Genomic DNA, 23,578 nt, shown 5'->3' on the forward strand with positions numbered 1-23,578 from the left:
CTAAGCGTGTCCTGCCTCACTGCGCTGGACAAGCTAATTATACGCCCCATTTTCAAGTAAGCTGCTGGGGCGGGTTGCCAGATCCTTCTATGATAAGAAGTCTCAGTTGCCCCAACCAGCTGTCAGAGGTCCAAAACCTTGCCTGCTTCCAATTGAGATTAGCACAGGCTTTTTACTAGTAATTAATTAGCCTGTGAAAGCACCACTGATTGAAAGGCACTTGTTATTCCAAAGAGCAGGATGGCACTTTCTTGAGCTGCTTGCAATAGGAGAAAGAGTTACTTTTTATACTTGAATGTAATATAAAAACATATGGTTTCCATTGCAACCTTAACAATTCAAGCATTGCATAAACCCAATAACCATTAGCTACAGCATAGAGTTTCATTTTTGGGCCTGGAGTGCAAAATGGAAGCAGCACATACACTATACCACAAAAAGGTGTGTTTTACATACATTTTTACAATAACATTGCATGCAATTTTAATTTTAAGGCAATTTTAAATTATAATACAGTATAGAGTATGGAATTTGGTAAAACAAAATAAATAATGTAAGTAACATTTGCTGTTGATATACAGGTGCTGGTCATATAATTAGAATATCATCAAAAAGTTTATTTATTTCGATAATTCCATTCAAAAAGTGAAACTTGTATATTATATTCATTCATTACACACAGACTCATATATTTCAAATGTTTATTTCTTTTAATTTTGATGATTATAACTGACAACTAAGGAAAATCCTAAATTCAGTATCTCAGAAAATATTGTGAAAAAGTTCAATATTGAAGACACCTGGTGCCACACTCTAATCAGCTAATTAACTCAAAACACCTGCAAAGGCCTTTAAATGGTCTCTCAGTCTAGTTCTGTAGGCTACACAATCATGGGGAAGATTGCTGACTTGACAGTTGTCCGAAAGACGACCATTGACACCTTGCACAAGGAGGGCAAGACACAAAAGGTCATTGCAAAAGAGGCTGGCTGTTCACAGAGATCTGTGTCCAAGCACATTAATAGAGAGGTGAAGGGAAGGAAAAGATGTGGTAGAAAAAAGTGTACAAGCAATAGGGATAACCGCACCCTGGAGAGGATTGTGAAACAAAACCCATTCAAAAATGTGGGGGAGATTCACAAAGAGTGGACTGCAGCTGGAGTCAGTGCTTCAAGAACCACTACACACAGACGTATGCAAGACATGGGTTTCAGCTGTCGTCAATCCATCGAACAACAGACAGCATCAGAAGCCTTGTGTCAAGCCACTCTTGAACGTAAATTTTGCATTTCCTTTGGAAACAGCGTCTGGAGGAAGAGAGGAGAGGCACACAATCCACGTTGCTTGAGGTCCAGTGTAAAGTTTCCACAGTCAGTGATGGTTCGGGGTGCCATGTCATCTGCTGGTGTTGGTCCACTGTGTTTTCTGAGGTCCAAGGTCAACGCAGCCGTATACCAGGAAGTTTTAGAGCACTTCATGCTTTCTGCTGCTGACCAACTTTATGGAGATGCAGATTTCATTTTCCAACAGGACTTGGCACCTGCACACAGTGCCAAAGCTATCAGTACCTGGTTTAAGGACCATGGTTCCCTGTTCTTAATTGGCCAGCAAACTCGCCTGACCTTAACCCCACAGAAAATCTATGGGGTATTGTGAAGAGGAAGATGCGATATGCCAGACCCAACAATGCAGAAGAGCTGAAGGCCACTATCAGAGCAACCTGGGCTCTCATAACAGAGAGCAGTGCCACAGACTGATCGACTCCATGCCACGCTGCATTGCTGCAGTAATTCAGGCAAAAGGTGCCCCAACTAGGTATTGAGTGCTGTACATGCTCATACTTTTCATGTTCATACTTTTCAGTTGGCCAAGATTTCTAAAAATTCTTTTTTGTATTGGTCTTAAGTAATATTCTAATTTTCTGAGATACTGAATTTGGGATTTTCCTTGGTTGTCAGTTATAATCATCAAAATTAAAAGAAATAAACATTTGAAATATATCAGTCTGTGTGTAATGAATGAATATAATATACAAGTTTCACTTTTTGAATGGAATTAGTGAAATAAATCAACTTTTTGATGATATTCTAATTATATGACCAGCACCTGTAAGTGACAAAATTCAGTTGCTTAAAGGGTTAGTTCACCCAACCATGAAAATTCTGTCATTAATTACTCACCCTCATGTCGTTCCACACCTGTAAGACCTTCGTTCATCTTCAGAACACAAATCATAAAATCCGATGGCTCAATGAGGACTGCATTGCCAGCAAGACAATTAACTCTTTCACTGCCCAGAAAGCTACTAAAGACGTATTTAAAACAGTTCATGTGACTACAGTGGTTCAACTTTAATGTTATGAAGCGATGAGAATACTTTTTGTGCAGCAAAAAACAAAATAACAACTTTATTCAATGATATCTAGTGATGGGTGATTTCAAAACACTGTTTCATGAAGCTTTGAAGCTTTACAAATCTTTTGTTTCAAATCAGTGGTTCGGAGCGTGTATCAAACTGCCAAAGTCACGTGATTTCAGTAAACGAGGCTTCGTTACATCATAAAGGCCCCGATATACTTCAAACGAAATCGAAGAACTAAATGATGTGACGTCATTTCGAACAAAATCAGGCTAGAACGAAGTTTGTTTTGTGTTCTTTTTGGAAGTTCGAAACGGCTTGCCAAAGTGAACATTCAGGAAAAGTTTGCTCTAGCAGTAAAACACCTTCGTACTACCATTGGTCAGTGACGATAACATAATAGGAGGTGTGTGCCGAGGCTTCGCCTTCACTCGCGTGGAACACTTCTTTGACTCATTTCGAGTGTTTGAGTTCGTTGAGGTAAGAGCTCCGTGGGTGAAAACATGAACACACTGGATAGCCGCATTATACAAAATGAAGTTGTGCTTTGTTTGATACTGTAAAGCTGCTTGATTTTAAGCAATCTACTGAATAAAGTGCTATACAAATAAACATGACTGGAGTGCTAATTTGCAGAGCTTGTGCTAACATACCCATGTTGTTATAAACAGATGCTTTTCTTATGCTTTCTATAAAAAATGCTTGCTGTTTTCTCATTTTGTTGTGTTTATTTTGTTACTGAGAAGAAAGTGTACAGCACATATTTACATATTCATCTAAACGTCACTCTCAGCAGTGTGGGTGGAGTCAGATGTTCGTTTACAGTATATCGCTGGTCACGCATTTCGAACTTCGTTTTACCCCTAAACGCAGGCAGTTTGATACATTGAAAGTGTTAACTGTCTTGCTGGCAATGCAGGCCTCACTTAGCCATCCGATTTTATCGAAAATATCTTAATTTGTGTTACGAAGATTAATGAAGGTCTTACGGGTGTGGAACCGACATGAGGGTGAGTAATAAATGACAGAATTTTCATTTTTGGGTGAACTACCCTTTAATTTTACATGTATTTCAAAGGACACTTTGATATAGTGTCCCCTTTCTGCAGTGTCTGCAAAAATGTCAAAATCTTCTTATTTGAAGACTTACAGTAGTTATGTGGTTGTAGAACTCGTCTCTTGTGTGGTGTTTTCACTCGATGTCAGAGGTGCATTAAAAATCCAAGTTTGTCACCAAGAGTGTACTTTTAAACACCTGCCTTTTCATTTTAGGTTCAATTCTTACCAAGACAAGTGAAAATATTATCTTTATGCCTTTCATTTGGCTTAGTTCTTCAAAAATCACCTTTTTTACAGCCCACTGGAGTTAGAACCCAAGACTCCACAGAGGAAAGAGACCGAATGGTTTAACCTGCACTACATAAATATAAATGTTGCACATAGAAATGAATAGCAGGTGTTATTTCAATGAATTTCACGGTCTGTATTTTAAGGTAAATATTTTAAAGCATTTGCTAAACCGTTCAGAATGCGGTCTAAGTGTTTTGGCTCTCTGAATAAAGTGAACGACAGGTGAAACTCCAGATTTTGCTGTTGTTTTTTCTACTTGTCTTCATATCAGTTTCTTTTTTAGTTCACCAACAGGCCTGAGTTTGGCTTGCTCTTATTTTGCACACACTCTACATTTCTCCTCCAACACTTCCAAACAGCTTGTGAGTCACTGTCATCCCAAGACCACAAACATCTGAGGCCGAAACCGCGAAACAGCTAAAGGAAATACTTACGCTGCTGGTTTTGGTGCTGTTCTACTAAATTACAAATCTATAAATATTCCAGGTTTCGTAAATGTAGATGGTGAGTCACTCAGAAATGTCAAAGTTCTCTTCTCCTAAAACACCTTTTAAAATTATTTACAAATAAATTTATAATAATTTATAGGAATCTGTTGAAACCATTAACACTACACTGCATATTGGATATTACGTAAAATATATGTATTATTATATGTATATATTAATCCTTATAATTTCAATTCTAGGCATCCATTTTACAGCAATATCTCTTAAATCAAAAGCATGCTGTGGACCAATACAATTTGATGTTGTTATAAAAATTTACCTGTGGAATTGAACATTTGAAATGTTTAGTAATGTTCCATGGTGGCATTTAACCTGCTGACTAGGTCAGCTAAAAATATTTAATTAATCTGTCCTATAATTCTTCAAGTTCCTCAGGACAGGTGCACTGCCTTTGATTTTCACAAGTTGTTCCAACACGGAAATGAAATTCCAGACATAATATATGCCTTACAGACCCTGCAATAAATAATAGATTGATTTATCTATGTTTTAGTCCGCTTGGCCTTTAAATGTCATTTTAATGATATTTTTATTAAGTTCATTACTTGGCCTGAGAGGCAATATTTAACTTGGAGGGAAGCTGCCTGGATATGATGATCATAGAATGAATTTATTAATCAATCTCTGCATTTTCTCTTCAAGTCATTTATCACTTTCTGATATTAGTGAAAGGATATTTGTGTCAGCAAAAATTTTGATTGATTTCATGTAGTGTCATTTAGGTTCAAGATAAACTAGATTGCATGATAATTCAATGCTTTTGACAGACACGTTAAATAATTTTAAATTGAGATCTTGAGAGGCCCATGAAAATATATTCAATATTTTGAATTTGAATGCCATTTTTTTCACATCTCATATGATGTGTTGGTTTTGATGTCATTTTGTATAGAAATGTTTTTTCTTTTCTTTTTTTTCTTTTTTTTGTTGAACATGATAGCTTGCATTTAATAACGAAGACACATAAAACGTTTCCAAATTTTATGTCACCTTCATATAACAAAGGGAAAAGGCTCTTTTTCTTTATGGGTTGAATAAGATGGCTCAATAAAAGGGGACATAACAGTGCCAAAACACCCAACCATGAATTTTTGTGGCACTGCAAGAAAAAATCATAAAAAGAAGCACAAAGCTTATATAATGATTAGGAATGTAGCACAACATTGTATTTTTTATTATTTTTACACGTTACGACCATAACATTTCCTCAGTAAAGTGACATAGTAACATTTTTTAAAAAAAAGCCTATTGTTATTGTAAATTATTCAGAATGAGATTCTGAATTCAAAAGTGTCAGACACCTCAGTCTTCTTTCATTTTGTCAAGGCATTCACCCATGGCAGTGCTATAATAGTGGGAGTGACTGTGCAAATTCATCAGAAGTGAGAGTCAGTGCCATTATTACATACCACAGAGAGTCAGATGACATTGTGATGAGCAGCTAAAAGCAGTCACAGTATGTCGTCTTTCCGTCAAGCTGTGCTGCCAGTCTTCAAAGGCTGAAAGCCATATTGCCAATTCTATCCAAATGACACAATTTTTTATGGAAAATTAAGCAGTTTCTTTTTAAAAAAAATCCATCATCAATAGCAGCAACCATAAAAGACCATTGCGGTTTTGTATTTATTATGTGTTATTTTAATCCAGCATTAAATATTTTGCTGAAAAGAGAGTCAGGAAAACAAATTATTTGAAAAATTATATTATAAGTCACGAAAGATGAGCAGAACAACAGAAAAAAATACAAAAAGTTGTTTTTCAGTAATTTACAGCTTTGTTTTTGAATAAACCTTCATGTATACAGTTTATCAGATCTTTTCCCCTTTACAAAGCATTGAAAATGTCTGTGGAGACTTACTAAAGTGTGTTGCGTGTTTCTAAATAAGGCCAGAATTTGCTGCAGTGTTTTTTTTGTTTTGTTTTTTTATATTTGTTTGTGAATACTGCAGGTCAGATGGAAGGGCAGTTTGTTTTCCAGCGGATTTGGTTCAACAATGCAAAAGTAATCACTACCTTGCGTGTGCTTGTTACCGCCAATGTTAGACATCCAGATTTAGAACTCATTTCTCAGCAGAACCCAGGCCAATTAAAAGCATAAGTCCCTTGTGCCACGACTGAGTCTGGTTTTATTACAGAAAACCATCATTGAACTGTGTACTGATGCATTAATGATATTTTTTAATGGTATACTGAGTCACCAAATGACATACACTACTATGGCGTGACCAACCTAGTTATTTGCTAAAAAGACTGTATCAGTCTAACCAAAAGGAGAAAGTTTAATATAAAGAGGTTTTTGGCATGATAATTTGATCCTTACATGAATCATAATCACAGAGAAGAGGCGCATTTGCAACATCAAACTTTACTTGCTACATGATATCGTGCTCACACTATAATTAGTTTTTAAATTAGTTAATGTCCTGGCTTTAAAAATAACTGAATCCTCTGAATACAGTTCAAATGTTAACCAATGTAACCTAGCAACCTAATAAGTACATGAACAACTGCATGTTGGTTTCATTTGAAAGTGTTAAGACCAGCTGTGAAAACAGTGGGCACCAAACATTGGTTTTCATGTAAAAAATTCTCAGACATTTAATAGTCATTATAGAGTAGATTCAGTAATGCTGTGGTGGGTCCATATCATATTTACTGGGCCTTAATGACTAATAATTTTGTACAATGCGTGATTACATGTGAAGAAAAAGTTGTCACGCAAAATTGTCCGCTGTATTTACAACATGCGCGTACACACATACATTGTTTTTCTGATGTTGAAGAATCACGCTGATTATCCATTTCAAGCTGAGTTTAAAATATTCTAACTGACCCCCCGACCGTTAATTTAGAATGTTTGCCCTTATTGTTTCCATGGCGACGCGTCATGCGTGTCATGTAACACACCGCAGCCACATGCATCACTATTATTTTGTTTTTCCTTTTTTATTTAAAATATTCACAAACCTTGCTTGCCATGTCATCAACTATCTGATATTCATATTCTCAAATACGTGTAAGTGAGTGTGTTTTGTCGTTTAAAAACCTTTATAAATGATCCTTTTCTTGATCTATAACGGAGATGGGCGCTGCCATCTTAGTTTGCCCGGCAGTTCGTAGAGTACTGTCAGTCATATTTACAGCAGGCGAATTAATCAGTTTCTCCCGAAATACTACATGCAAGTAAGTGGCAGGTGAACTGGAAGAATAACAGAGTAAACTTTATAGTTACTTAGGCCCTTTATGTGTCGTGTCTGATATGAATACACGTCGGCTAATTGTATTTGAATGGATTGTTATTGCTGCTGCTTCCACTGATGTCTGACATCAGTGTGTATTTTATAAACTCTAAATGTATTGTTTTACTGGTGCTTATGCGCATTTAAATGTCTGAAACCAGTTATGCGACATTCTAGATCTGATAGGGACCGTACTCTCAGGGGCACAGAAATAAAAATCCCATACGTGGGACCGTACCGCTCAAAAGTACGGAAGAGGATTAGGGCCAAGCAATAATAAAAAAATTAAACCATCTCGAGATTAAAGTTGTTAAATTTCGAGAAAAAACTCGTTAAATTTCGAGAAAAAAGTCGAAATAAAATGTTGAGAATAAACTCATTAAATTACAAGAAAAAACTTGTTAAATTTCGAGAAAAAAGTCGAGATAAAATGTTGAGAATAAACTTATTAAATTACGAGAAAAAAGTTGTTAGATTACGAGAACAAATTCATTAAATTATGAGAAAAAAAGTAGTTAAATTTTGAGAAAAAAAGTCGATAAAATGTTGAGAATAAACTCATTAAATTACGAGAAAAAACTCGTTAAATTATGAGAACAAATTCGTTAAATTATGAGAAAAATGTTGTTAAATTTCGAGAAAAAAGTCTAGATAAAATGTTGAGAATAAACTCATTAAATTATGAGAATAAAGTCATTAAATTACGAGAAAAAAGTCGTTAAATTATGAGAACAAATTCGTTAAATTATGAAAAAAATGTCGTTAAATTTCGAGAAAAAAGTCATTAATGTTGATAAAAAGTCATTAAATTACGAGAACAAATTCGTTAAATTACAAATTTGTTCTCGTAATTTAATGACTTTTTTCTCTAAATTTAACGACATTTTTTTCATAATTTAACGAATTTGTTCTCATAATTTAACGACTTTTTTTCTCGTAATTTAATGACTTTATTCTCAACATTTTATCTAACTTTTTTTCGAAATGTAACAAGTTTATTCTCAACATTTTATCTCGAGTTTTTTCTTGAAATTTAACGATTTTTTTCTCGTAATTTAACAAATTTATTCTCAACAATTTATTTAGACTTTTTTCTCGAAATTTAACGAGATTTTTCTCAAAATTTAACAACTTTAATCTCGAGATGGTTTTATTTTTTTATTATTGCTTGGCCCTAATCCTCTTCCGCACAAAAGGTTAAGTATGAAGGAATCGCTTTTTTTTTTTTTTTCCTGTCACTTCAAAAATTAAGGTTGAACCACTGTAGTCACATGGACTATTTTATCGATGTCTTTACTACCTTTCTGGGCCTTGAAAGAGCTTGAAAGCTCTCGGATTTCATCAAAATTATCTAACTAACCCTTTACCAAACCCTTAACCCTTTATTTAACTAACCCTTTAACAAAAATGTATGTGTGGCTTTAGTTGGTTCTAAATTCTAAATGTAAAATGAATGTTTTATACATAAAATTATAAAGTTTTTATGTATATATATATATAATCTCGAATGCACCTGACCTGTAAAGCAAAACTTTTCATCTCTCAGCTGGAGAACAAAAGTGAACTCCTCTCACTGTTCATTACTGTAAAACCGAGCCCTGGCTTGCATTGTTGTTTTTTTTTCTCTCCAAACTGTACACCATCTTGAAAATCACTTTTCTTTTGCCTTGAATGAGCATAACTGAGCTCATTTTTCCTCAGGAATGCACTTCTAACAGTTGAGTGCTGGATAATAAACGGGCTCATATATCCATATTCACCCATCAGGTGGTCATCGTGCGGATTCTTATGGAGCAGAGCAGCGTGACTGATCTGGTGTGCAGACATCATCAGGTAATTCTATAATCGCCAATCTAAATATGAACTATATTAGTCTACACTCTGTTTTCCGCAGAGAAACAAAGTCATACAGGTTTGGAACAACATAGGTGGTGAGTGAATTATGACAGAATTTTTATTTTTGGGTCAACTATGACAGTACTACAGGCAAGAACTTAGTTTTTTAATACACTAGTCAATTTTGAGATTTGGAGCTGTTTTGCTTTTCATAATGTGTTATTTCAGACTAGAAAGAAAACAATACACTTTACAATACAACAATATCAATTACAAAGGATTAGTTCACTTCAGAATTAAAATTTCCTGATAATTTACTCACCCCCATGTCATCCAATGTGTTTATGTCTTTCTTTCTTCAGTTGAAAAGAAATTAAGGTTTTTGAGGAAAACTTTCCAGGATTTTTTTCCATATAGTGGACTTCAACAGCTACCAATGGATTGAAGGTCCAAATTGCAGTTTAAATGCAGCTTAAAATGGCTCTACTTGATCCCAGCTGAGGAATAAGGGTCTTATAATTTATCAAAACAAGCTGTCATTTTCTAAAAAAAAAAATAATAATTTATATACTTTTTAACCACAAAGTGCTCATCTTGCACTAGCTCTGCGACGTGCCACGCATTATGTAATCACGCTGAAATACAGCGTGAAATACAGACTTAGAAATACAGAAAAACTCCATCTCATTTTCTCCTCCAACTTCAAAATCGTCTGACATTGTTGTTTTACTTTTTTTTTTTTTTTTTTTTTGTAAAGGTCGTTTGACTTAGTCTTTGCACATTCACTTTGTAAACACTTGCTCAGTACTTCCACATACATCACTCGTGGCCTTTCCAACATGATTACGTAATGCGTGGCGCATCGCAGAGCTAATGCAAGATGAGCATTTGTGGTTAAAATGTATATAAATTATTAATTTTTTTTTTTTTTTAGAAAATGACCAATTGATTTGTTAGATAAGAACGTTATTCCTTGGCTGGGATCATGTAGAGCCCTTTGAAGCTTCAACCCAATGGTAGCTGTTAAAGTCCACCATATGGAGAAAATCCTGGAATGTTTTCCTCAAAAACCTTTATTTCTTTTCAACTGAAGAAAGAAAGACATGACCATCTTGGATGACATGGGGGTGAGTAAATTATCAAGAAATTTTCATTCTGAAGTGAACTAATCCTTTAAACCAAACCTTTACAGTTTTATTTCTATTTAAATTCTGAAGTTTTTTATTGAGGTGTTTGTTCATATATCATTTGCTTTATTTTATACATTTTATTCCTAAAAATGTACCCTGCTCATCTGGGGTGGCTTGCCTTAATGACAAAACTCATTTTGCCTTTGAAGTAAAATATTAAATTGATAAACATTTTGTCTCTAGTGTGCAGACGTCATTTTGATTGACAGCTTTAGTGCTTTTTTATTCTTCATTTTTCTTCTCTCTCTTCTTCAGGAGCACAAACATATTTTGGATTCTTGGTTGCTGCTGGAATGTGAGCCACTGTTTTGTTCTGTTTCTCTCTGTCTCCCCTCAAGCCTTAATCTTTGCAATGTTTTTATTTTCATTTGTCTTTTCCCCTTCTTGCTCTCTAAGGGCAGTACCTGTTGGCCAGCATTTATGTTGTGGTTTATTTGTACTCCTGCACCTTCTATTTTCCTTGCCAGAAGTGGTAAATCATGCTTTCGTTCACCTCCTGGAGGTATTAAATTCAGTCGGATTCCTCAGTGTCACAAAAGGTTTTGTGTCTTGCTGAAGCTTAATGAAGTGCAAGTGTGTTGAGAAGCGTATATCCCCAGAAATGGAGGGTGGGTGATAGTTGTTTAAAGTCTAGGTCTTTTTTTTTTTATCTCTCTCAGCTTGAAACAATTCTTTCCATTTCAGGCTTTATATCTGTGCTTGAGCCAAAAGGATGTTGCCGTTTCACATAATCCAGGTTGCGTTCAGACCTTTAAGCCTAGACCAAAATGCTCAGGTTGTCTCATTATACCAAGCTCTTCCTCTAGTCTGTGCTCTGGGGCATCTTAGATAAAACTTGATTCAAGCCCTCCCAGATGATGGTGGGCCACCCATGGCTGTGCTGAGTGGGCATTGCTGGTAGCATGGGTGGCACATTGGGTAAATTCCCTGCTTTCGCCGACAGTCAGACACCACGATCCATTGAAAACCCTGTTTTGGTTCGAGGTTGGTGAACGCCAAGCTGTCATTCAGACAGAACTGGAAAACCCCCTTGTAATTTTGAGCCCAGCAGACGTGAAGGAGAGACCTTGTTCAAGGTTGTAAGGATTATCAGTGAAGTATAGTAACTCTGTGTTGAGTTAGTGCAGACTTTGAAGACATGCTTATTTAATCGGCTTGTGATGTCCATGGTATATATGGTATATACTTCTGTATATAATTATTTTGGATTGGGTTTTGTATATATACTAACGTTCAAAAGTTTGCGGTCAGTAAGATTTTTTTTATTATTATTATAAAATACTACTACTAATAATAAATAATATTTTTATTTAGGCTTTATGACTGTTAAAATGTTACAAAAAATTATATTTTAGTAGATTATTACTACACTGTAAACCCGGATAAGCAGAATCTACTTAAAAAAACCGAGGTAACTCGTTGCCTTAAAATTCTTTAATGTAATGAAGCATTAGTTGAATAAGTGAAGTGGACTACGTTCAATGTACTTAAGCCCATAATGGAAAGTTGAATTTACTTAAAAAATTTGAGGAAACTGGTTGCTCTAAAAAAATTAAGTAATGTTAACTTAATAATTCAAGTTCATTTAACTTAAAATGTTTTGTAATATTAATTACTTTGTAGTTGTTACACCTAGTATATTTAAGTTCAAGTGTACTAAGCAAGTTAACTTGCCACCAATCAAAATTCATCCATGCTTCCCATCATGCATTGCTGCATGAATAAATTATGAGCTGAATTGTCTTGGTAATTTTCTTTCTTGTCACCGTTGTTGAGATTCATACGCTGATTCTTGATGTCTGTGTGTGCCTAAAATAATATTATAATTTTTTTTTTTATTTTTTTGTGATAAGGACAACTTAAAAAAAAACAAAAAACAAATTGTATTGTAAAAGTTGATCTTCCGCTGTAGAATCACAGTGCTGCTGTAATCAAGTAATGTAAATCTAACTCAGAGATTGGGCTCTAAATGAGTTCAGTGATTCAGATCAAATAATGATTATGTGAAAACATAACCAACACCACCTGATCGTCTTTTAACTTTGCTTGTCTGGTTGGTTTTAATGCAGTTAAAACAGCCCCAAACAAAATTTAATATTAAAAAGTCAAGGGTCAAGAGCTCATCTAAAATAAACCCTGACCTCGATGATGGTAACTTAAAAATTGTGATTTTCTCCTTTAGTGAAAAACTATAAAAAGGTAAATGTTTGGAAAAAATGTCTGTAGAACAGCCAAAACAAATGTTCCAACTGCTCATCAACAGCTCCTTGAATTCACACACACCACGACAAAATGGCGTCATTACCTGCCGCAAACCAGTGCGTAGGAGGCATGGTCAGGAGAAAAACTTAATTTAATAATTTAAGTGCATTTAACTTACATTTATTAACACATTCAAATACACCCACAAATTAGTAGAATATACTTATATTTTATAAGTAATGCAACCAAACTTAAATATTTGAAGTACATTGTAACTATATTTTTAAGTAAATATAAAATCTGGGCTGCTGTTCTTTGAATTTTCTATTCATCAAAGATCCTGAAAAAAGTATCATGGGTTCCACAAAAATATTAAAGGGCACAACTGTTTTTTGTTTTTTTTAACATTGATAATAATAATAATAATAAAAAAAGTTACCTGAGCACCAAATCAGCATAATATAATGATTACTGAAGGATCATGTGACACTGAAAACTGGAGTAATGGCTGCTGAAAAAAGTTAAAAATGATTTTGACTAGCATTATTATTATTATTATTATTATTATACTCCAAATGTCTATAGATATCACAATAATATTATCTCAATATTTTTTTGTCAGTGATAATCGTGTAGTGAAAATCTGATATTGTGACAGGTCTAACTGTAATAATGTTTCACAATATGAATGTTTTAATGTATTTTTGCTAAAATAATTGTAGCCTTGGTGAGCATAAAAGATTTCTTTCAAAAATATGATTTGTCATGAGTTAAATATTTCAGGAATAATAAAATAAAAATAAATAAAATAGTAATACAAATAGCTGTCAAAGATGATTCAACAAACACATTGTTCAAACTGTGGTTTTTGGAGAACATGTCTAGCTCTCAGACATTTCTTGCTCTCATGCCAGTCTTGATTTAGATGACTGGCCTTTTGTCTCAGGGCAAACTTTAAAGATAATTTAAAACAATTGGACCTACTAAATGTTGGCTTCAGGGATGATTCTGTAAATGTCAGGACATGGGCCGTAACTCACACAGATTTCTGGACAGAGTTTAATGGAGAATATGATGCTTAGAATGGAGTTTTTTTCCTGTTTCTCTCCATATTACTAATGGTGTCTTGGAGATGGTTTTGTGGTCTATAAATGACAATAAGATATATTCAGAGGATTGCAAATAAATAGAATGGCACTCATTAAAATGTATAAGTTCATTATTTTTAAACTATTTTATTTTGCCACAATTTTACTTTGTGAATATACCACCAGTGCAGCAGTATGTGTGTGTGTGTATGTGTGTGTGTATATATATATATATATATATATATATATATATATATATATATATATATATCACCAATTTCCTCTTTGACTTTGACCATATTAAATATTTTTTGCTACTGTACCTTTAAAACTTGATCTGTCCCATCCTTTAATAACTTGTTTCCATGCATTACATTATAATAGGTGCACAAACAGTGAGAAATAACTCGTTCAGTCTGTAAAATCCTGTTAAAAAAATAAAATAAAGTTCAACCACTAACACAGGGATCTTTCAGAAAGACAAGTGGAGTGACGTGTACTGTATAGCACAAGGTCTTTCCATACAATTTCACTGGAACTGTATATATTGATTTATGCTTTTGCTATTAGCCAGCCAAATAATCTGCCTTTGGGTCGTATTTAAATGCATCCAAGATTTTTTTTTTATTATTATTAGTATTATTACTTCACTTACTGGTGAATTTCTTTTATCTGTTAGACAAAGTCAAAGCAAATCAGTGCATTTAAGGGAGAAGTCAACATGAACAAGCATTTGCAACCAAAAAATGCTCTGTTCCACTAGAATTACCAAAAGGAATTGCAGAAAAGATTATGACTGCCACTTTTCCATTGGTCGGACAAACAGATAGTCACAAACCAATGTTGTTGGACCACTGTTTGTGCACTCTTCACAAAACCAAACTCTGAATTCTTTATGGTTGACTCTGCATATGAAACTAGTATAGAAAGTATTTTAACACTGGAAAAAAAGAAAAAAAAAGATTAGCTGGCTAAACTGAAAACAAATGTTTGGCTGAAAATCGTTTGCTTCCCACGCTTCAATTGGCGTTTATACTCGAGTTGAGCTGGGGACTTAGGAGAGGATCCTCTCTCATTTACTGTAAAAAAACCACCACAATGATTCCATGTAGTAGTTTAATGTGAAATGACAGAAACAGAATTTTTTTTTCTCAATCAGTGTATTTAGATATCTAAAATTATGATGAAGTTACTCAAATTAATGCTGTTATTCCCTATAATTCTTTGTAGAATCCCGTGAGATACTCTGAAGAATTAGATTGAACTGAGTGTTGTTGCAGTGGTTTGTGGGTTGGAGGTAGATGTCTATGAAAGCAGAATTCACTATGGGAAATGACACCCTATTCACTATAGTAAATTAGCAGTGAGCTGAATATTATGACATTTGCTGGGAAAGACAAACTAATATGTCACAGACAGACCCTCAAACCCGAGTCTCCACACATATTATTGAATTTTAGTTGTGATTGATTGTGGCTTTCGAACCACAGCTCATTCAAAACCATGTTGAAGGTGAGCATTGTAATTCTGCCTGTGTGTTCATCAAAGGTGTTGTGAGGTCAAGAAAAACATGAATATGCTTTAGATCTCGACAGCTACTGAGAGAATGCCAAAAAACGATGGAAAAAGAAATATTTTGGAAACATAAACTCTGGCAGATTATACATAAACTCTAAGGAAATAAATCTTGGACTGAAGATTCTTTATAGGTGTTGGTGGGAGACATGTCTTGGACTGCAGAATCATAAATTGATTGTTTATAACTTTCTTATGCAAAGCCAAAACTAAAATGAACTGCCAGTCTGTGCACATGATACACCCTGCATGCTGTTGTTGTGCCGTTACTCTGGATGGCTTATTCGAGTTGTCAGTGTGCAAGAGGTTTCTAATTTTGTATTTTTTGGATGAGCATATAACTCTTCTGCATTTTAAGTCAGTTTGAATATTTTTTTAATATATACATATATATATATATATATATATACAAGTCAGATGCTGCTGGATTGATGGGTTCCTTGTGTGAAGTCTGCTATAGTTTTGCTGAAATATTTTTAGGACAACTAAAACAATATTAAGGTCTATTCACACCAAGAATGAATATTCGTTGCAAATGTTTGTTGTAAACAATATTTTTTTTAAAGAGCCCCTATTATGATTTTTTGGATATTTACTTTCATGTAGTGTGTAATATAGCTGTTTGTTAAAGTAAAAGGTCTGCAACATTTAAAGTGCCTGTCAAATGGAGTTATTGTTGAGTATATTCTCAAATGGAGTTGTCAGTAATTCCAGCCTTACTTCCTGCACAAACCTATGTAGGTTTGTAACCAGTTTGCATAATGCAAATAACATGGTCTTAATTTGCTGCCCACAAACAATGTCTACTTTGATCCACCCTCAAACACTGTAGTTGTAGCTGAGGCCTGGAAGACTTTGGTTCGTGTTTTCGACATGTTGAGAAGATGCAGTTTTCTGTGCCGCGAAAGCAAATCCACTTTGCATGCACTTGCACAGGATGAGAACTCAGGCTCGAATTGATACGGTAAAACTGACGTCATTGTTACTGTTTATATCACTGTGTCTACAAGTTCTGAGGAAGATGCGGAGCTGATATTCAGATATGATAGCGGGATTTTTGTTTATGACACACACTGTAAGCAGTAGACCAATCATAACAGACTGGGAAACAGATCTGACCAATCAGAGCAGAGTACACTCTCAGAAAGGAGGGGTTTATGTAACCCTGAACCGCCTGCTCTAGGCAGGACTCGAACCCTAGTCTGCCGGCATGGGAGTCAGGCGCTCTAATGGAGGCTGAAGACACAGTCTCTAGCATTTCTCTAGCGCCTATAGACTTGTGCCGATATTCGGTAATGCGATATATCGCGATAATGAATATGCACGATATTGTTATTGTGGGCATTTCAAATTACCGTAAATAATTTATTATCAATTATTAATTTTTATAATGCATTTAAGAATACTTTCCCCATCAACCGTATAAAATGCACAACACCGCTGTATTCAGCGTCAAAAGAACACGCGCTCAGATGTAAACAAGGCGGAACGAGTGAAGGAGACGCGCTGAATGAAAGTGCGCGTTCACTCTCTGACAGCAGAGGGCGCTGATGGAACAGCAGAGTGCAACGGTTACCCCGGAAACCCCCATAAACAAAGCAACTGCGCTAGTGAAGTTTTTAAAATGCCTCAAACATATATTTTAATCTGGACTACAACATGCCCTAATGATTAGAAATTTGTTATTGTTCAGTAAAACTTAAAGACATACGGCTTCACTAGTTTACATGTTATTTCATTATTACTAAACTGACAATGAAAAATACTTCTAAATCATTAATTATTCTTAGTTAGTGTTAATTTCTTTTTACTGTTTAATAACATTACTAAAATCAAAAGAACTTATTTAATGGACCTGAGATAAAACTAACAATGATCAGTTGTGTTTCTTAACTGACATTAACAAAAAATAATACTTTCTTTATGTTAGGGTGACCAGACGTCCCCGTTTTCCGGGGACAGTCCCGGTTTTTGGTGCTCCGTCCCCGACTGGAGCTGTCCCCGGAAATGTCCCCGTTTTATCTCGTTCAAAATAATCCGCAAATACATTGCAAAAAAATCTGGCCAGCATACAGCATAGAGGTTTCTTAATTTTTCTAAACATATCTCTCTATTAAAATATGTTAAACGGTTCAATACCACTTTTCTACAGTATCCATATACACCGGCAGCGAGTTCACGCACACCGCAGTTGAACACAGACACGCCTGCTGTCACTCACTCAGAGCAGCGGCAGGCCTCGAGACTCTCGTTCGGTCCGGTTGAAGGGTTTTTGTTATGATATAACAACTGATATGACAACTTTAGCACATGTGACAGCTAAACATTCATTCAGTGTTTCCCATTAATGACCCTGTGCCGCCACCGCTGTTTCATAATAAATCGAAAATTTTAAATATAATGGTCTCTAACATTGTATTTTGCCAACGAACTAAAATTGAAACCGTGATATGGCTTTGTGCCTTTATACAACAACAAAATACAGTGATTAAGTAGGCTATATATACAGTCTGTGCTGCGTGTTTTAAAGAGAAGTGCGCACTTTGCTCACACGATCAGCTGGTGACATGGTGATCAAAATTAAAACTCAAGGATTTATCTTAGAAATTGGCTAAAAATAGTATTTTAATTTCCCTATACGTTGTGTAATGTAGCCTAACCAAAAAAAAAAAAAAAAAAAAAAAAAAAAAAAAATATATATATATATATATAAGAGTGCGTTTGTTACAATAGCCTATATGGATATTATTGTCATGAATAATTATATAGCTAGGCCTAAAACATTATTATATTATTATTTTATTGTAATAATTGTTTGGCAACCTAAAACACCTAAAATGATGTAGACTTTATATCACAACTAAAAAGATGTTTGAACCCTCTTTAATGTCCAGGTACAAGTCAATGTTGTTTCTTTGTTCAATGTGCACACTGTACATGGGTTGAAGCTCTTAATTTTGAGCTTCCAAAGTGCACCAGATTGATGCATTTAACCTTAAAATGTACAAAATTTTTATAATTTTGCCTACATTTTATGAACTTTACTCAAGAATACTACAACAAAGCTCCTTTCATGTCAGTAAAGCTGTTGGTGAATTGTATTAAAACCAGACCAAAAATCCTAATAATAAAATTAAATCATAATATTTATTAATGTAAAATGTGAAACCCACAGCAATAAAAAAAATAAAAAATGTACTGTCCCCGTTTTTTAATTAATAGATAATAACAAATGAGATTTTGGTGGTATTTTGACCACTCACATAGGAAATGTCCCCGGTTTCCATTTCAGAAATCTGGTCACCTTACTTTATGTAGCTATTGCTCAATCTTAGTTAAAGGGATAGTTCACCCAAAAATGAAAATTTGATGTTTATCTGCTTACCCCCAGCGCATCCAAGATGTAGGTGTCTTTGTTTCTTCAGTAGAACACAAATTATGATTTTTAACTCCAACCGTTGCTGTCTGTCAGTCAAATAATGCTAGTGGATGGGAACTTCTACAATAACAGTAAATAAAACTTGCTTAGACAAGTCCAAATTAAACCCTGCAGCTCGTGACGACACATTGATGTCCTATGACAAGAAACGATCAGTTTGTGCGAGAAACCGAACAGTATTTATATCATTTTTTACCTCTAATACACCACTATGTCCAACGGCATTCATCACTCGATTCGTTTGGTCTGATCGCGCTCTGACAACGGCAGTGATGTCTCGCGCATATACTTCAATGAGAGCTAGACATCACTGCCGTTGTCAGAGCGTGATCGGACCAAACGAATCGAGTGATGAATGCCGTTGGACATAGTGGTGTATTAGAGGTAAAAAATGATATAAATACTGTTCGGTTTCTCGCACAAACTGATCGTTTCTTGTCATAGGACATCAATGTGTCGTCACGAGCTGCAGGGTTTAATTTGGACTTGTCTAAGCAAGTTTTATTTACTGTTATTGTAGAAGTTCCCATCCACTAGCATTATTTGACTGACAGACAGCAACGGTTGGAGTTAAAAATCATAATTTGTGTTCTACTGAAGAAACAAAGACACCTACATCTTGGATGCGCTGGGGGTAAGCAGATAAACATCAAATTTTCATTTTTGGGTGAACTATCCCTTTAATGCATTAAATAATGAGACCTTATTGTAAAGAGTTTCCTGTTGTTCTTTATAGCCTAATTCTTTTGCACTTTAATCTGTTTGAAAATGTGACTTTATATTTTTTTGTGTATTGTATTATTGTATTTAAACATTCAGAGTTATTTTTGTTATTACAAAAAGTTCTTAAACCTGTTATACTATGACAACACTTTGTTTTTTGTTTTTTGTTTTTGCAACTTATTTCAATATCGTGATAATACCATATACCGTGATAAAAGCTTCAGCAATTAATCGCAACATGAAAATTTGATACCGTCACATGCCTAAGCGCCTAGTTTCAAACACTATGAGAAAAGAGGTGATGCAGCAATGCATATTATAAGAAAATTTTATTTTTTTCTTACTACACAGACATTAACTTTTAAAAGTCTGGTAACCGTATTTTTATGCATATAATAATTAAGCAAAGATACCAGATAGATAGACGGTGCTTTTTTTTTGGTTTTTTTTGCCAAAAATATACATTAAATATACTTGTTTATTGATCAGCTCCACCTATTCTACAAGATTGAGTTTGGTTTTCATTTAGCCTGATGAATATTCAGTTGTGTGAATAAACCTTTCGGCAGTTTGTTTTTGCATTTTTTGCTTCACATTTGGTGCGAATAAGCCTACTTTTTGGTTTCCCTTTAGTGCCCTAGGGTTGCTTCTACTTTCTTGCAGAGAACATTAAGAAGTTCAGCCAGTTCCTTTTAAGTATACATGCAGTATGTTTTGCTTTTCTGCTGGCTATCTGTATGGATGATGTCACTCCACCTGTAATGTCCTACGGGAGTCTGTGGTCATTGTACCATGCTGCACTACAGTCCAATTTCCTGCCTCATCAGTAGTGTGATGTCTCAGACCTGGAAATATTCTACACTAAAATGTGTTGGCACTGAATTTCAGCACTAAACAGAGTTCCTCTGGCAGTTACCAATAAAATGCATGTACTGTAGATGTTCCTCTCTCATCCTCTTTTCCTGTCCTGTTTTTTTCCTGGCACTGAATGATAGTTGCTCTGATTAATGAGTATGCATGTTCAATTAAAAGTATGCATACAACATTTTTTCAAAAACAAATATCTATCTATCTATCTATCTATCTATCTATCTATCTATCTTCAAAGCTTTTTGATGAATGATAGTTCATTTGATTAAAGGTACACTATGTAATTTTTGGCTCTCTAGCAGTTAACAAAACAAAAACTGCATGCATGTTGCGGACGAACATTTTTTTGGTTGTGCTCCGGCTCTGTGTGATTGTGTGGATGAATATGGTTATCTTACTGCTCATTTTATCTGCATCAATGTATCTGTTGCAATAAAATACCATACTCACCTGTTGAGTAATAAAAATGTCATCTCCACATCGCTTTTACAACATTTCAAATCAATCAGTTCTCGCCATCTCTGAAAAGCCAAGCCAATGTTGATTCTTGTTTTATTACAAACTCTGTCACGTTCTCTTTGCCAGCAGACTCTCCTCTGTTCAGTGGGGTTTTTTTTTGTTTGTTTGTTTTTTTAAACGGGTAATTTTCCAGAAGTACGAAATTTAGTGTGCTCCATATCAACCTTTCTGGCTCGTTGTGACAACTAACCTATGCCACTCCCACACCATACACGCGTCAAAATAGCCGGAGCAACTTTTCTCTATTTACAGATATGGCAAAACACACAAGCAATTGACGAATGAAATTTCCCATGAAAACCATCCTGTCAGGTCTAAAATAGAAGGCAATAGATGCTATTTACACTAAATGAAAATAGCATATTTTCTTAGCGATAGATGCTATTTACACTAAGTGCAAATAGTCGATCCTATTTACACTAAGTGCAAATAGCAATATATTCTATTTACACTAAGTGACAATAGCAGCACGGGTGAAAATAGCAATAGATTCTACATGTAAAAGTAGCAATCAGTTATTTGCAATAAGAGTAAATAGTAATTAGATGTTATCTGTACTTTATATTGGCAGATATTATTTGCATCTCAGTATTTTTGTACATTAACAGGATGCAATAATATCATAGAGTGTAAATGATTATATTTATTAAAATTATTAAATGGATGCTGCCTAATTGGGAGAATAAAAACCCTCCCTACACCTTCCCCTAACCTTACAAAATATACACTTTTAATTTTATTGAACACTCATTCGCAGTTTATTTCCACTTTTAAAACATTATTTTCATTTTTATTAAAAAAATGCGAGCTCGGGGTGGGCGGAGCAAGTGTAAATAGCATTTGCCAACGAGGTACACTATTTGCACTTAGTGTAAATAGACACTCTGAAAAAGGGGCAGCACTTATAATAGGGTTACCATGGTGAATCAGGATAAGACAAAAAAACACGTTTTGGAAGGATTGATGATGTATTGACTCATTTAAATTTGTTAATTTTGATCAAAAAAGTTACATAGTGTACCTTTAATCAATCAGTATTGGCATTAATGTTTTAGTTGATTGGCAGCCCTTATGAAAACTTAACAAAGATAGTTCTATAACCCTCAAACCATCACACCAGGTTATCTTGAGTATATTCCAGTTCACTCATGTGTTTTCAGGTCATTTTTTCACCTATTTTATGGAATGAAGAAAGCTGCCGAAGCAGATAAAGTCCATCAGACTGAGTGAACAAGCATGAATCAAGTGTCCTCCTCAGAAAGGTAGATTTGTGGTCACCACATGGGTGATAAATCCTACAATACCTGGCTCAAATGACATGATACTGCGCTCTCACACATCTTTCTCTCTATCACACTGTTTTTCTCTGTTTCAGAGCCAAGGAATGCGGGAAGGTTCTTTGTACAACTGTATATTTTAGCTTAAGAGAACAAAAGATTTCCTAAATTCTGTGGCTCTATTGATGAAGCATCACATGGGTCACTGTAATCTCTTGTGATAGTGGCTAGTGTGAATTTTTAGGTTTCACAACAGTTCTAACATTAAAAGTGCAAAAGGTTTAGGAGTGGAGAACAAGTTTTTGTGATTGTTTCAAGTGGTGACAACATTATGACAAGTTCACATCTGGTTTTGCACAATTCACTAGCGTTGCTTGCTTTTAATCATGCTGTTGTGAAGGAAGCTGGCTTCATGGACAATATAGATAAGTGTTTCCAATCCTCTGTGGTTTACTGGAAGACAAAAGCATTACTGTATGATGAGGAAAGATGCTTTTCACAAACAAATAAAGAGTCAGCAACTTCGGTTTGCCACCATATTTTCTGAGCATATGCATGCACAAAGGTGGTCGAATTTCCACTTCCACTTATGCAATGTTGAGAAGGCATGGAGTCCAGCTAATTATTGAAATGTGACTTTTCTTGGCCAAGCACACCCTTATAATAAAATGCACAGCAGGATGAACTCAAAATGTTTTTGTCATCCAGCTTAATTGGATGTAGCAGTAGCCGCTCCATCTATCACACTTCTGCGTATTCATATTTTGCGACAGCTGTCTCATTATATTGAGTTTGCCTTCACATATAGGTCAACTTTGCATCCGTTGTAGTGTGGATTTATCATAACATTGCAAGTGAAAGAGAAGCTACATATTTTAATTTCTATAAAGACTGAGATGTATATATTTATACAACAGTTAGTTCTGGTTGTCGAATCTGATTGGCTGAGAGGTCTTTATCACCATGGGAACCATTTCACCATTTGAATCACTCTGCCAGCATTCTCACAGTCAGGCTCATGGCGGACCAGCAAACCCACCATATTTTTATACAGTGCTCAGTGTAAATGAGTAGCCTACACCCCCTTTGAAAAGTACTTTGTACTTTGTATGGCCTCCATGATTTTTAATGACAGCACCAAGTCTTAGGCATGGAATGAACAAGTTGGCAAAATTTTGCAACATCTATCTTTCTCCATTCTTCAAGAATAACCTCTTTTAGAGACTGGATGCTGGATGGAGAGTGATGCTCAACTTGTCTCTTCAGAATTCCCCATAGGTGTTCGAATGGGTTCAGATCAGGAGCACTGAATCACTTTCACCCTGTTCTTCTCCAGAAATCCAACAGTGGCCTTAGATGTGTGTTTAGGATCATTGTCGTGTTGTAAAAGTGCACAACGACC

At 35.0% G+C, this 23,578-nt stretch overlaps 1 long non-coding RNA gene across 2 annotated transcripts; it reads left to right on the forward strand.

Moving 5' to 3' along the window:
• Positions 1–7,096: 7,096 nt before the first annotated feature.
• LOC125254854 lies at positions 7,097–22,839 on the forward strand. Of its 2 annotated transcripts, none has more exons than XR_007181766.1 (5): positions 7,097–7,234; positions 9,159–9,290; positions 10,739–10,778; positions 22,060–22,161; positions 22,275–22,839. It is a non-coding gene; the product is annotated as an uncharacterized LOC125254854 (long non-coding RNA). The 2 variants fall into 2 exon arrangements; XR_007181767.1 differs by having other exon boundaries at positions 9,225–9,290.
• The last annotated feature ends 739 nt before the right edge of the window (positions 22,840–23,578 follow it).

Source organism: Megalobrama amblycephala, linkage group LG19 (genome assembly GCF_018812025.1).
Source record: "Megalobrama amblycephala isolate DHTTF-2021 linkage group LG19, ASM1881202v1, whole genome shotgun sequence".
In the NCBI taxonomy this organism is placed as follows: domain Eukaryota; kingdom Metazoa; phylum Chordata; class Actinopteri; order Cypriniformes; family Xenocyprididae; genus Megalobrama; species Megalobrama amblycephala.